Here is a 12986-nt window from a genome sequence, read left to right as displayed (position 1 = left end):
AGTTAAATCTGCAATCTAAATTGCAGTGTAAAAGTAAAGCAGCCAATATTTACCCTGCACAGAAAAACAAAATAACCCACCCAAATCTAACTCTCTCTGCACATGTTATATCTGCCTCCCCCGCAGTGCACATGGTTTTGCCCAACTGCTAAAAAATTTCCTGCCGCGATCAACTTGGAATTACCCCCATTGTCCTGTATGGCGCTGGGTCATATATACACTGTACAGTATGGATGGGAGGCAAGGAGTGCAGGTGATAAGAATGTTCTATCTATCTATCTATCTATCTATCTATCTATCTATCTATCTATCTATCTATCTATCTACTCCACAGTCGATATATGTACAGTATATGCAGAACAGCGTGTCATTAAAATGTATTTACCTGAGTGCCACCGACTGTGGAATATATATACAGTATGTGTTTTTATATATATATATATTCCATAAAAACGCACTCCCCTTGAAGAAGTCCAGACCTTGACGGACGAAACGCGTTGGAACTGTTTTGCTGCTGAACTCCTCTAATGGACAGATAAGCGTTTGAACTTTTAATTTCCTGTACGCATGTCTTTTGGCTATCTTATACCAATTGGGACTGTCTGCTGCGGTGTCCCTTTTTAGATGGACAGATAAGCTTTTTAAAACTTTTGATCTTGTACGTGTGTTGTCTAGCCATTGTATGTCTTTGTATATTAAATTGTTACTATTTTTAATGTCCGGGCTACTAATGAGGTTTAATTGGGAATAAGCATGTTCCCTAATTTACTGCCCTTCATATGCAAATGATCTTATTTGATTGTGAGAACGATACACACTATGTTCTATTGTATTTTTCTCTCTACATGCTAATCCTAAATTGAGCTACACTCGTTGGAAGTTCTTTTACAACCAGATAAGTGTTCTTGGTTATAATTCTACCCACCTGGCCATTTTCTGTATAATTCATTATCACACTCAGAAGCGCTTATTTTCTCTACTACTATATATATATATATATATATATATATATATATATATTCCATAAAAACGCACTCACAAGGGTCTTTACAGCAAAGTCAAATGATATTTATTTACTCACAAAGTGGAAGCCATCATGGCAGTCAACGTTTAGGTTACTCAACGTGGCCTTCCTCAGGACACAATCCCACAGAAAAGGCAGGCATGTACACGCAAGTGAACAGAACCTCCTAAAATACCCCTGGCAATTAGTGTGAAAGAAGCCATGCCCACCTCCGCATAACACGACCCGAAGTGAAGCTAAATGTAGTCAGAACAACAAATTATCCCTCCAAAGGACATCTATCAAGACTGTAAACCATATACAAACAAGGAACTGTTTATTGGTCATACTGCTTGCTCACAAACATCACAAAAACAGCATGAACGCTGCGATCGTGGTTCCCAGACTTACGGTCTGCCTTCCACCACAACCGGAAGTTGAGTAAGGTGCGTTCAATCAGTCAATTCAGCATGCAGCAGCGGATGTGGCCGCGAGTCCCGAACTTCTGGTCTGCGCTCAACCGCTGCCGGAAGTCAGGAATCATGCGTTCCACTTCACAAAACCATCGGGCATATTTATTATGCGTTCCAGTAACACCGGGGCTTATTTATCAATATTAACAATAAGCTGTGATCAATACTGAATCAAAAATAGGAAAATCTAGTATCTATTGTTCATTTAACTATTTACCTGATAAAAAGTTTACATAATTCCATATCTATGGCCATCATACCAAATGCCAGTCATATAAGGAGGATCTGGCTTACATAACATACACAGACATATATAAAGTGCATAAAAGAGGCTATCATTATAGATAATATACATACAGTATTACTCTTAAATATAACACTAAAGTGTATAAATTCATCAAAAACCTTCCAAGATGAGGTAAAAAAAAAGGTAAAAAAGAAAACAAGTTTCTCATATATATATAGCCAGTCATCTATATACAGAGACAATAGTTCCAACAGCGACCAGAGTAGATAAAGCTTTAGAGAACAATATTGAGGTGGTTATACACACTGAGCCCCCTAGGTGCTACCGTGTCCAACTTGTGGATCCATCTTGATGCTGTTTTGAGCAGTAGCAAACCTCGATCACCCCCTCTTTTTGTGGCAGGCACTGTATCAATGATCATATACCACAAAGAGGAGACTTGATGTCCCAATTTCAGAAAGTGAGCATCTACAGGTTTATCCGTGTTTGATTTTGCATATGCCAATCGTATATCTGAGCGGTGCTTTGTCAGTCGCTCGCGAAAAGTTCTCGTGGTCTTGCCCACATAGACCAGACCACAAGGTCATTGCAGAAAGTAAAATACATGGTCCATTCGGCACGTTAGTCTGCATCATATATAGATGCTACTCCCATAATGAGAGTGTGGGAATGATCTTCCAGTGATCATTGATGCACAAGTCGTGCAGCCAAGGCACCGATAACATCCTTGCTGTGATGATAACCAGCCAGTGCTTTCAGATTTCTGTGTTACAATTAGTACGATATAAGAGGTCCTTTTAAATTAGAACCTCTACGTACCCCAAACAACGGTATAGAGTTATTGAGGAAGGGTAGCTGAGAGAGGGATGTAGCTACAGAGGAGGAAGAGTAGCTGAGAGGGGGGGGGGGGGGGGGCTCCCGGCGGCCTGCATACCGGTGCTGGAATCCCGACCGCTGGCATACCGACAGCTGGCCAAGCACAGATGAGCCCCTTGCGGGCTCGCTACGCTCGCCACGCTGCGGACACGGTGGCACACTATCTGTTCTCCCTCCAGGGGGGGTCTTGGACCCCCAAGTGGGAGAAAAGGTGTCGGTATGCCGTGTGTCGGGATTCCGGCACCGGTATACTGTGCGCCGGATCCCAACAGCTGGCAAACTGAAGACCACCCATGAAGGGGAGATATAAGTTATTGTGGAAGGGTAGGTGAGAAAGGGATATATATACTGTAAGTTATTGTGGAAGGGTAGGTGAGAGAGGGATGATGTTACAGAGGAGAAAGGGAAGCTGAGAGGGGGTTTATAAGGTATTGAGGAAGGGTAGGAGAGAAAGGAATGAATTTACAGAAGAGAAAGGAAAGCTGAGAGGGGGATATATGTTATTAAGGAAGGGTAGGTGAGAGAGGGATGGTGTTACAGAAAAGGAAGCTGAGAGGGGGATACAGTTGTGCTCATAAGTTTACATACCCTAGCAGAATTTGTGATTTTCTGGCCATTTGTCAGAGAATATGAATGATAACTCTCAAACTTTTCTTTCACTCATGGTTAGTGGTTGGGTGAAGCCATTTATTGTCAAACATCTGTGTTTACTCTTTTTAAATCATAATGACAACAGAAACTACCCAAACGACCCTGATCAAAAGTTTACATACCCTGGAGATTTTGGCCTGATAATAACATGCACACAAGTTGACACAAACGGGTTTGAATGGCTACTAAAGTTAACCATGCTCACCTGTGATCTGTTTGCTTGTGATCAGTGTGTGTGTGTGTGTGTGTGTATAAAAGTTCAGTGAGTTTCTGGACTCCTGAAAGACCCTTGCATCTTTCATCCAGTGCTGTACTGACGTGTCTGGATTCTGAGTCATGGGGAAAGCTAAAGAATTGTCAAAGGATCTGCGGGAAAAGGTAATTGAACTGTATAAAACAGGAAAGGGATATAAAAAGATATCCAAGCAATTGAGATTGCCAATCAGAAGTGTTCAAACTCTAATTAAGAAGTGGAAAATGAGGGATTCTGTGGAAACCAAATCACGGTCAGGTAGACCAACAAAAATTTCAGCCACAACTGCCAGGAAAATTGTTCGGGATGCAAAGAAAAATCCACAAATAACTTCACCTGAAATACAGGACTCTGAAAAAAAGTGGCGTGGTTGTTTCAAGATGCACAATAAGGAGGCATTTGAAGAAAAATGGGCTGCATGGTCGAGTCACCAGAAGAAAGCCATTACTACGCAAGTGCCACAAAGCATCCCGCTTACAATACTCCAAACAGCACAGAGACAAGCCTCAAAACTTCTGGAACAAAGTCATTTGGAGTGATGAGACCAAAATTGAACTTTTTGGCCACAACCATAAACGTTACATTTGGAGAGGAGTCAACAAGGCCTATGATGAAAGGTACACCATTCCTACTGTGAAACACGGAGGTGGATCGCTGATGTTTTGGGGATGTGTGAGCTACAGAGGCACTGGAAACATGGTCAAAATTGATGGCAAGATGAATGCAGCATGTTATCAGAAAATACTGGAGGAAAATTTGCACTCATCAGCCTGGAAGCTGCGCATTGGACATACTTGGACGTTCCAACATGACAATGATCCAAAACACAAGGCCAAGTCGACCTGTCATTGGCTACAGCAGAATAAAGTGAAGGTTCTGGAGTGGCCATCTCAGTCTCCTGACCTCAATATCATTGAGCCACTCTGGGGAGATCTCAAACGTGCAGTTCATGCAAGACAGCCCAAGAATTTACAGGAACTGGAGGCTTTTTGCCAAGAAGAATGGGCAGCTTAACCATCTGAGAAAATAAAGAGCCTCATCCACAACTACCACAAAAGACTTCAAGCTGTCATTGATGTTAAAGGGGGCAATACACGGTATTAAGAACTGGGGTATGTAAACGTTTGATCCGGGTCATTTGGGTAGTTTCTGTTGTCATTATGATTTAAAAAGAGTAAACACAGTTGTTTAACAATAAATGGCTTCACCCAACCACTAACCATGAGTGAAAGAAAAGTTTGTGAGTTATCATTCATATTCTCTGACAAATGGCCAGGAAATCACAAATTCTGCTAGGGTATGTAAACTTATGAGCACAACTGTATATAAGTTATTGAGGAAGGGTAGGTGAGAGAGGGAAGAAGTTACAGAGGGGGAAGGGAAGATGAGAGGAGTATATATAAGTTATTGCGGAATGGTAGGTGAGAGATAGATGAAGCTACAGAGGAGGAATTGAAAGCTGATAAGGGTATATATAAGTTATTGTGGAAGGGTAGGTAATAGAGAGATGAAGTTACAGAGGAGGAATGGAAGCTGATAAGGGTATATATAAGTTATTGAGGAAGGGTAGGCGAGAGGGATGAAGTTACAGAGAAGGAAGGGAAGCTGATAGGGGGATATAAGTTCTTGAGGAATGATAGGTGAGAGGGATGAAGTTACAGAGGAGGAAGGGAAGCTGAAAGGGGGATATATGTTATTGAGGAAGGGTAGGTGTTAGAGGGATATATACTGTAAGTTATTGCGGAAGGGTAGGTGAGAGAGGGATGACGTTACAGAGGGGGAAGGGAAGCTGAGATAGGGTTTTATGTTATTAAGGAAGGGTAGGTGAGATAGGGATGAAGTTACAGAGAAGGAATCTGAGATGGGGATATGTAAGTTATTGAGGAAGGGTGGGTGAGAAAGGAATGAAGTTACAGAGGGGGAAGGGAAGCTGAGAGGGGGATATGTGTTATTGAGGAAGGGTAGGTGAGAGAGGGATGGAGTTACAGGGGAAGAATCTGAGAGGGGGATATATAAGTTATTGAGGAAGGGTAGGTGAGAGAGGAATGAAGTTACAGAGGAGGAAGGGAAGCTGAGAAGAGTATATATAAGTTATTGAGTAAGGGTAGGTGAGATGAAGAGATGAATCTACAGAGGAGGAGGGATGCTGAGAGGGGGATATATAAATTATTGAATAAGGGTAGGTGAGAGATGGCTGAAATTACAGAGGAGGAAGGGAAACTGAGAGGGGGATATATAAGTTATTGAGGAAGGGTAGGTGATAGAGAGATGAAGTTACAGAGGGGGAAGGGAAACTGAGAGGGGGATATATAAGTTATTGAGGAAGGGTAGGTGAGAAAGGAATGAAGTTACAGAGGAGGAAGGGAAACTGAGAGGGGGATATATAAGTTATTCAGGAAGGGTAGGTGAGAAAGGAATGAAGTTACAGAGGAGGAAGGGAAACTGAGAGGGGGATATATAAGTTATTGAGGAAGGGTAGGTGAGAGAGGGATGAAGTTACAGAGGAGGAAGGGAAGCTGAGGGGGGGGGGGGATATAGAAATTATGGAGTAGGAAGGTTGGGTAATTCCATGCCTGTAATAGGATTAGCAGTCCTGTAAGAATATACACCTATAGCAACAAAATAGTTGCCACAAATGACATAACGGACGTGTCTGACTGAAGTGGCTTGCTGGCTTTGTCTTGCAGTTACCATGCCTGACACAACAAAGACTCATGGTAATTATACACACACACACACACACACACACACACACACACACACACACACACACACACACACACACCTAGACTGCCTTCCATTGTGCTGTTTAGTACACATAGGCCATCATGACAGTGTTGCTTGAGGGAAAGTCGCACCCTGCACGTAATTCAGGTAAATATGATGTGTGTGAGAAGCTGTATATTCTAGAGAAGACAGAATGGCTTACTGCCTGTACAGTCATGTCACTGTCCTACCTTATTGTATTCCTGAGGCTTGCAGGGCCATGAAAGATGTATTTTCTCCTCTGCTGCTGGTACTACTTGGCCTTCAGCTCAATCCCGGATATCCCGGATAACCCCAGAATTGAGATTTTTTTTTTCAATATCAAATACCAGGATTGAATAAATGAGGCAGGATTGCCCCCCCCCCCCCCCCCCCCCCCTGGTTGCTATGGACAACTTCTCCAATTACTCACTACTCCACTGTTTAGAATGTGTGATACATCTCCCCCTTTGTCTAGTATAAGGCAACAATAGGTGTGTAGACAGGGCCACCATCAGGAGAGGACTGCCTGGACTCTAGTCCTGGACTTAGACAGAAAAGGTGGCCCACCCACTGACACCTGGAGCAATCTATATATGTGATGCCATGTAACATATCATGACAGCCAGGCCAGATGGCTGGTAACTCATGCTGTGTGCCTAAGAAAAGGAAATAAGTGTGTGGGCATTGTGCTGTGTGTATTGGGGAAGTAAATTATGGGTGGTGCTGTGTGTACTGGGGAGAGTGAGTGATGGGGGGTGCTGTGTGTATTGGGGAGAGAATGATGGGTGGTGCTGTGTGTACTGGGGAAAGTGAATGTTGGGGATGCTGTGTGTACTGGGGAGAGTGATGGGGGAGCTGTGTGTACTGGGGAGAGTGAGTGATGGTGGTGCTGTGTGTACTGGGAGAGTGAGTGATGGGGGTGCTGTGTGTACTGGGGAGAGTGAGTGATGGGGGTGCTGTGTGTATAAGTAGAATGAATGATGGGGGAGCTGTGTGTACTGGGGAGAGTGAGTGATGGGGTGCTGTGTGTACTGGGGAGAGAGAGTGATGGGGGTGCTGTGTGTACTGGGGAGAGTGAGTGATGGTGGTGCTGTGTGTACTGGGGAGAGTGAGTGATGGGGGTGCTGTGTGTATAAGTAGAATGAATGATGGGGGAGCTGTGTGTACTGGGGAGAGTGAGTGATGGGGTGCTGTGTGTACTGGGGAGAGTGAGTGATGGGGGTGCTGTGTGTATAAGTAGAATGAATGATGGGGGAGCTGTGTGTACTGGGGAGAGTGAGTGATGGGGTGCTGTGTGTACTGGGGAGAGAGAGTGATGGGGGTGCTGTGTGTACTGGGGAGAGTGAGTGATGGTGGTGCTGTGTGTACTGGGAGAGTGAGTGATGGGGGTGCTGTGTGTACTGGGGAGAGTGAGTGATGGGGGTGCTGTGTGTACTGGGGAGAGTGAGTGATGGGGGTGCTGTGTGTACTGGGGAGAGTGAGTGATGGTGGTGCTGTGTGTTTATTAGTAGAATGAATGATGGTGGAGCTGTGTGTACTGGGGAGAGAGAGTGATGGGGTGCTGTGTGTACTGGGGAGAGAGAGTGATGGGGTATCTGTGTGTACTGGGAAAAAAGTAATGTTGATTGCTGTGCATACTGGGTAGAGTGAGTGATGGAAGTGGGGATATGTACTGGGGTGAATGAGTGAAAGGGAGTATGTACTGGGGTGAGTGATACGAGCAGAGGAAGAGTAAGTAATGGAAGGGTGTTGTGTACTGGGTGAGTAAGTGATGGTAGAGTGAGTGAAGTGGGGTAGAGTGTGTATTGGAGAGAGTGAATGTAGCAGAGTAGGGTGTGTATTGGAGAGAGTGAGTGAAGCGGGGTAGGGTGAGTATTGGAGAGAGTGAGTGAAGTGGGGTAGGGTGTGTATTGGAGAGAGTGAGTGAAGCAGGGTAGGGTGCATATAGGAGAGAGAGTGAAGCGGGGTAGGGTGCGTATTGGAGAGAATGAGTGAAGCAGGTAGGGTGCGTATTGGAGAGAGTGAGTGAGGTGAGGTAGGGTGTGTATTGGAGAGAGTGAGTGAATCAGGGTAAGGTGTGTATTCAAGAGAGTGAGTAAAGCGGGGTAAGATGTGTATTAGAGAGAGTGAGTAAAATAGAGTAGGGTGAGTATTGGAGAGAGAGTTAAGCAGGATAGGATGCCTATTGGAGAGAGTGAGTGAAGCATAGTAGGGTGTGTATTGGTGAGGGTGAGTAAAGCGGGGTAGTGTGTGTATTGGAGAGGGTGAGTGAGAGCGAGTGAAGCGTGGTATGGTGTGTATTGGAGAGAGTGAATGAAGCGTGGTAGGGTGTGTCTTGGAGAGGGTGAGTGAAGCGGGGTAGGGTGTTTATTAGAGAGGGTAAGTGAGAGTGAGTGAAGCGGGGTAGGGTGTGTATTGGAGAGAGTGAGTGAAGTGGGGTAGGGTGTGTATTGGAGAGAGTGAGTGAAGTGGGGTAGGGTGTGTATTGGAGAGAGTGAGTGAAGTGAGGTAGGGTGCATATTGGAGAGAGTGAAGCAGGGTAGGGTGCATATAGGAGAGAGAGTGAAGCGGGGTAGGGTGCGTATTGGAGAGAATGAGTGAAGCAGGTAGGGTGCGTATTGGAGAGAGTGAGTGAGGTGAGGTAGGGTGTGTATTGGAGAGAGTGAGTGAATCAGGGTAAGGTGTGTATTCAAGAGAGTGAGTAAAGCGGGGTAAGATGTGTATTAGAGAGAGTGAGTAAAATAGAGTAGGGTGAGTATTGGAGAGAGAGTTAAGCAGGATAGGATGCCTATTGGAGAGAGTGAGTGAAGCATAGTAGGGTGTGTATTGGTGAGGGTGAGTAAAGCGGGGTAGTGTGTGTATTGGAGAGGGTGAGTGAGAGCGAGTGAAGCGTGGTAGGGTGTGTATTGGAGAGAGTGAATGAAGCGTGGTAGGGTGTGTATTGGAGAGGGTGAGTGAAGCGGGGTAGGGTGTTTATTAGAGAGGGTAAGTGAGAGTGAGTGAAGTGGGGTAGGGTGTGTATTAGAAAGAGTGAGTGAAGCGGGTTAGGGTGTGTATTGGAGATAATGAGTGAAGCGGGGTAGGGTGCGTTTTGGAGAGAGTAAGTGAATCGGGGTACGGCGTGTATTGAAGAGAGTGAGTGAAGTGGGGTAGGGCGCGTATTAGAGAGAGAGTGAGTGAAGCGAGGTAGGGTGCATACTGGAGAGAGTGAGTGAAGTGTGATAGGGTGTGTATTGGAGAGGGTGAGTGAAGCTTGGTAGGGTGCGTATTGGAAAGAGTGAGTGTAGGGGGTAGGGTGCGTATTGGAGAGAGTGAGTGAGTGAAGGGTGTAGGGTACATAATGGAGAGAGTGAGTGAAGCGGGGCAGGGGGCGTATTGAAGAGAGTGAGTGGGGTAGGGTGTATATTGGAGAAAGTCAGTGTGGTGGGGTAAAGTGCGTACTGGAGAGAGTGAGTGAAGCTGGGTAAGGTGCGTATTGGAGAGAGTGAGTGAAGCGGGGCAGGGTGCGTATTGGAGAGAGTGAGTGAAGCGGGGTAGGGTGCATATTGGAGAGAGTGAGTGAATCAGGGCAGGGTGCGTATTGGAGAGAGAGTGAAGCGGGGTAGGGTGCGTATTGAAGAGAGTGAGTGAAGTGGGGTAGGGTGCGTATTGGAGACAGTGAGTGAAGTGAGGTAGGGTGTGTAACATAGAAACATAGAATGTGACGGCTGATAAGAACCACTTGGCCCATCTAGTCTACCCCTATTTTATTTTTACCATATGTTCATCTCAAAACTTTTTTGATCCTTATTTATTTGTAAGGATATCCTTATGTCTATCCCATGCATGTTTAAATTGCTCTACTGTCTTAGCCTCTACCACCTCTGATGGGAGGCTATTCCACTTGTCCACTACCCTTTTCTGTGAACTAATTTTTCCTCAGATTTCCCCTGAACCTCCCCCCTCCAGTCTCAGTGCATGTCCTCATGTCATATTGCTTCTCTTCCTTTGGGGAGAATGTTTTCCTCCTGGACCTTTTTAAAACCCTTGATATATTTGAAAGTTTCTATCATGTCCCCTCTTTCCCTTCTCTGCTCCATACTATACATATTGAGATTTTTTTAGTCTTTCTGGGTATGTTGTGTGATGTAGGCCATGCACCATTTTAGTTGTCCTTCTTTGTACAGTTTCTAATGTATTAATATCGTTCTGGAGATATGGTCTCCAGAACTGGACACAGTATTCCAGATGAGGCCGCACCAATGACCTATACAGTGACATTATTACTTCTTTCTGCTGCCGATTCCTTGCCCAATGCAGCCAAGCATCTAACTTGTCTGCCTCATTGCTTTGTTACATTGCTTACCTGCCTTTATGTCACCTGAGATAGTGACTCCTAGATCCCTTTCCTCCTCAGTAGTTCCAGTATAGTGTCATTAATACTATATTTATCCTTTATGTCACCTGAAATAGTGACTCCTAGATCCCTTTCCTCCTCAGTAGTTTCCAGTATAGTGCCATTAATACTATATTTATCCTTTATGTCACCTGAAATAGTGACTCCTAGATCCCTTTCCTCCTCAGTAGTTCCAGTATGGTGCAATTAATACTAGATTTATCCTTTATGTCACCTGAAATAGTGACTCCTAGATCCCTTTCCTCCTCAGTAGTTCCCAGTAGAGTGCCATTAATACTATATTTATTCTTTATGTCACCTGAAATAGTGACTCCTAGATCCCTTTCCTCCTCAGTAGTTCCAGTATAGGGCCATTAATACTAGATTTATCCTTTATGTCACCTGAGATAGGGACTCCTAGATCCCTTTCCTCCTCAGTAGTTCCAGTATAGGGCCATTAATACTAGATTTATCCTTTATGTCACCTGAGATAGTGACTCCTAGATCCCTTTCCTCCTCAGTAGTTCCCAGTATAGTGCCATTAATACTATATTTATCCTTTATGTCACCTGAGATAGTGACTCCTAGATCCCTTTCCTCCTCAGCAGTCTCCAGTATAGTGCCATCAGGGCCGAAACTAGGGGGGGGCTAGGGGGGCAGGCGACCTGGGCGCCAGATTGGAGGGGGCGCCGAGACCCCCTAACACCCGCCGCGGCACTTACTTTTAAACCCCCTTCTCCCGAGTGCCCAGCTCGGGGGGCGGGGTTTCGCGGAATGACGCGATTGCGTCGTGACGTCACGGCGCAAACGCGTCATTCCACGAAACCCCGCCGGAGGAGGGAGAAGGGGGAGCCCGGAGCCGCGCAGACGAGGAGGGAGAGGCGGCTGAAGAGCGGCGAGAACCGCTTCAAATGTAAGTCAGCCCCTCTCCCTTCCTCTCTCTCTCTCTCCCTCCACCACCTGCCGCAATGTGTAAAATGGGGACCTGTGCCTGCCGCTATGTGTAAAATGGGGACCTGTGCCTGCCGCTATGTGTAAAATGGGGACCTGTGCCTGCCGCTATGTGTAAAATGGGGACACTTGCCAGCGTACTGTGTAAAATGGGGACCTGTGCCTGCCGCTATGTGTAAAATGGGGACCTGTGCCTGCCGCTATGTGTAAAATGGGGACCTGTGCCTGCCGCTATGTGTAAAATGGGGACACTTGCCAGCGTACTGTGTAAAATGGGGACCTGTGCCTGCCGCTATGTGTAAAATGGGGACACTTGCCAGCGTACTGTGTAAAATGGGGACCTGTGCCTGCCGCAATGTGTAAAATGGGGACCTGTGCCTGCCGCTATGTGTAAAATGGGGACCTGTGCCTGCCGCAATGTGTAAAATGGGGACACTTTTTCCTGCCGCAATGTGTAAAATGGGGACACTTTTTCCTGCCGCAATGTGTAAAATGGGGACACCTGTCTGCCGCAATGTGTAAAATGGGGAATGGGGACACTTGCCTGTCGTACTGTGTAAAATGGGGACACTTTTTCCTGGATATGAAATTTATGTTAGAAAAGGCAGTTTCTCAGGTAAAAAAGTTCTGAAAGAGAGATATATATATATATATATATATATATATATATAATATTTTTATTCATTTTTTTTTTATTTTTTATTTTTTTTATTATTTTTTTTTATTTATTTATTGTAAAATATATTTTTTTTTTTGCGGGGGGGGGGGGGGGGGGGGTCAAATGACTACCTTGCCCCGGGTGACAAAAATCCTAGTTTCGGCCCTGGTGCCATTAATACTAGATTTATCCTTTATGTCACCTGAAATAGTGACTCCTATATCCCTTTCCTCCTCAGTAGTTCCCAGTATAGAGCCATTAATACTATATTTATCCTTTATGTCACCTGAGATAGTGACTCCTAGATCCCTTCCCTCCTCAGTAGTTCCCAGTATAGTGCCACTAATACTATATTTATCCTTTATGGCACCTGAAATAGTGACTCCTAGATCCCTTTCCTCCTCAGTAGTTTCCAGTATAGTGCCATTAATACTATATTTATCCTTTATATCACCTGACATAGTGACTCCTAGATCCCTTTCCTCCTCAGTAATTTCCAGTATAGTGCCATTAATACTATATTTATCCTTTGTCACCTGAAATAGTGACTCCTAGATCCCTTTCCTCCTCAGTAGTTCCAGTATAGGGCCATTACTACTAGATTTATCCTTTATGTCACCTGAGATAGTGACTCCTAGATCCCTTTCCTCCTCAGTAGTTCCCAGTATACTGCCACTAATACTATATTTATCCTTTTTGTCACCTGAGATAGTGACTCCTAGATCCCTTTCCTCCTCAGTAGTTCCCAGTA

At 45.0% G+C, this 12986-nt stretch overlaps 1 protein-coding gene across 1 annotated transcript in view; it reads left to right on the top strand.

Moving 5' to 3' along the window:
* The window catches only part of LOC134927083 (cytochrome P450 2F2-like), a 593292-nt gene that overhangs the window by 513330 nt on the left and 66976 nt on the right, over positions 1-12986 (top strand). The gene's annotated exons all lie outside the window — the stretch shown is intronic.

Source organism: Pseudophryne corroboree, chromosome 5 (assembly GCF_028390025.1).
Source record: "Pseudophryne corroboree isolate aPseCor3 chromosome 5, aPseCor3.hap2, whole genome shotgun sequence".
NCBI lineage: Eukaryota > Metazoa > Chordata > Amphibia > Anura > Myobatrachidae > Pseudophryne > Pseudophryne corroboree.
The sequence above is the reverse complement of the archived record's forward strand: the minus strand, read 5'-3'. Positions and strand labels throughout refer to the sequence as shown.